This window comes from Arachis duranensis, chromosome 10 (genome assembly GCF_000817695.3).
Source record: "Arachis duranensis cultivar V14167 chromosome 10, aradu.V14167.gnm2.J7QH, whole genome shotgun sequence".
Lineage (NCBI taxonomy): Eukaryota > Viridiplantae > Streptophyta > Magnoliopsida > Fabales > Fabaceae > Arachis > Arachis duranensis.
The window spans coordinates 90,921,314-90,924,623 of NC_029781.3; positions in this window are offsets into that span (position 1 = coordinate 90,921,314).

The following is a 3,310-nucleotide window of genomic DNA, read 5'->3' on the forward strand; positions in this document are numbered from 1 at the left end:
ATTTTTATTTTAGCTGAAAATTTTAGGATTTCTCAACCTCAAGATCATCCATGTTAAATCATTAAAAAATATAACTAAGAGCGCAAAAACGTCTCTTCATTCGAGAGTATGATTGAGGTCAGAGAGCTTGGCTCTTGTGGTTCTTTGATCTCGTCAACCAAAACCTTCTGTTTTTTTATACGGCTGAATCACAATTTTACTGTGGGAAAAGAGCTATGAAGGCGAGTTTGATGTGTTGGAGACCAAAATTTTAAAGTCATTATTTATATTTGAGTGTGACACTCATTAAATCCTAAAACTCAAATAAAATAGTATCTATGATTTTAATCTCATTTATCCAAATCAAAAGTAATAATGAATTATTTAATTTAACATTTATGACAATAAATGAGATCACCTTATATAAGTCATTTAGTGTGAAATTACTTAATTTACGATTATAATTAATATATGTATTATCCATAAATATATTAAGAAATAATAATTTTCTAACAATCTTCTACTTGGGTTATAAATATATATTTTTCTGAGATAACCTCTTATAAATTTTATGCGTAAATCTGAATGTTATTTCTCTTATTACTTTAATAATCTGGTCTATCTCATATATTAGTTATGAAATTACCGAAACTTTTATCACATTAGTGTCACAACAAAACTACGATGATCCCATACTAAAATACTCAACCACATAGATCAAATTTGGATGAGAAAATTCAGAAATTATATGCAAAAATGATCTCATGTATGTCTATTTTTAACTTGAATAAAAATTCTATTTTATTCGGTGACAGACTCAGTTGAAACTACAACGGCAATATCCGGGCATAGCGAAGGTGACTAAGTGATGAGTCTGTAGAAGAAGAAGAGAAGAACTTAACAGACTCACAATGAGAGAGAGAAAGAGAGAGAGAGAGAGAGGGAAATTTATCTATAGAAAAGAAACTCGACAGGATAATGGTGACGACGAGCTAAACAACGACGGTAACGAGATGAGCAGCGTTGATGACATAAGCTGTGAACAGTGACAGACCCAGAAAAATTTAGTAATGGGGACCAAAATATAATAAAATTTAGGTATAGATATTTTTTTGCTTCCCACGATATTCAACAAGTTAAGGACTAATCCGTCATAAATTTGAATTCCATTTAAGAATCTACAATTGGCCGGCAACGAGTTGCTATACATACGAGACAGAATTCGAACCCTCAATACTTATTTAAGCGGACGACTAAGTTGATCACTTGATCAATCTAAATTGGTTTAGATATATTCAAAATTTAAAATTAGAACTATCTAATACATATTAATAAGAACTAGAAATATACACACAATTATTATTATAATATTTAAAATAATAAAAATATAATTTCATACGCATAATATAATATTTAAAATAACAAAAAAATATTTATAAGGACCTTTTTTATTTTTAACATGATTAAATATTATTTTTTATATATATTTTTAAACAATTATTTTACTTAATTGTCAAATCTACTTATTATAATTTTTATAGTATAAATAAATTTTTTAACCAAAATAATTACAGTATATTAATACATAGATAATATATTTTTATATCTTAAACAATTTTAAAAAAATTACTAATAATTTAAGTTGTATTTAATTAGAAGAAGATTTTGGGTGAGGATGATTGAGTTTATCTTGCATGGCTAAATCAAATTTAACAATATAATTATTATTATGTGTTAAGTTTAACAAAATATTTTTTAACATAAAATACAAAAGAACTATTTATATTTTATTTTGAGACAAATATAATATAATAAGTGGTATATATGTATATAAGTATTACTTTTAAAAAAAAAAATTGTGGCGACAAATGCCCCCTCTATATTAAACGTGGGTCCGTCTCTGGCTGTGAAGGAAGATGGGAGTTGTGAATAGGTAAGCGGCGATGGACTCAGCAACAACATGACAGGAGCTATGCGGTTTTTTTATGAAGAAGTCGAGAAGAAGAAGATTTTAGGTGAGGATGATTGAGTTTATCTTGCATGGCTATAGAGTATAGACTGAAGCTATGAATCATGTGTGATGTGAGGCAAATTCTAATTCCTAAAAAGTGTTTATATGTATATATTTGGGGCGGGTACACTCTAAACCCGTCCATACCCTGTCTTGAGCAAAATCTGCCCCGACTTGGGTCAAGTTATTACCCTTTTCATCCGGGTATGGACGGGTTGGGTACCTGCGTATTCGAAAACTCCTGCCAAGTCTAACCACGTATTGATACTCCTTTTATTAAGGGTTTATCGCTAGCCAATGAATTGCTATATACACAAGGCGAGATTCTAACTCCTAATAGTTGTTTAAGCGGACGAGTGAGATGATCACTTAACAAACTCAAACTGATTAAGATAAATACTAATTATTTTTAATATTTTAATATTAAAAATTTTGAGAGTTTGATTTTAATTATAACTTTATAAAATATTTATAATAATAATTACTATATATATTATTTAATTTTTTTAATAAAATTTTTAATATAATTTTATGTATTATCCCGTACAAGGTACGGGAACATACACTAGTTATATATATAAAAAATGTGATATTAATGTGATCGATAATATAAAATGTGATATTTTTTAATTTAATGTGATATTAGCCATTATTATATATAGAAAATGTGACTCATTTAGTGTTTAACTACTTATTTTCGATTAATATTGTTATAACAAGGATACATGTAATTTTATGAGAATGATATAGCTTGAACTTTAGTTATCTAGGAATTTACTAAGTGGCTATAATAGTTTCAGGTCATGAACCAACAAATGCTAACAATTGAAATGATAAAAAAAACCATCCAAATGAATACTCGCCGGATTACTAGCAATTTAGAACTAAATGGGGATCTGTAAAATTTTTACAGGTGGAGACCTGTCCACGTGAATAGGCTGGGATGGGACATAGATACTGTTCCGAGGGTTACTTGAAACTGTAGGTCGACTCGGATGAGATCTTCTGTACTGGTCGGAGCTGTTGTGTCCGACTTGTTTGGACTTGGTGGTGGTGCTGATTCCTTCGTTCCCGGAGGGTGGGGGGTACCTGCAAGGGACTCCGATGCTTAAGTTAGCAAGGGTATTAAGCAGGTATTGAGTAGAATCAGAGTATGAGTTATACCTGGGTGCTCCAGTGTATTTATAATGGTGAGATGTGGCCTTCTGTGGATAAGATAAGTTAGTTATCTTATCTTATCTTATCTTTAAGTGAGGTCATCTTTATCTTTAAGAGAACCACCCTTCTCTCTGTAGGCTTGGGCCGCCTTAGGATTTGGGG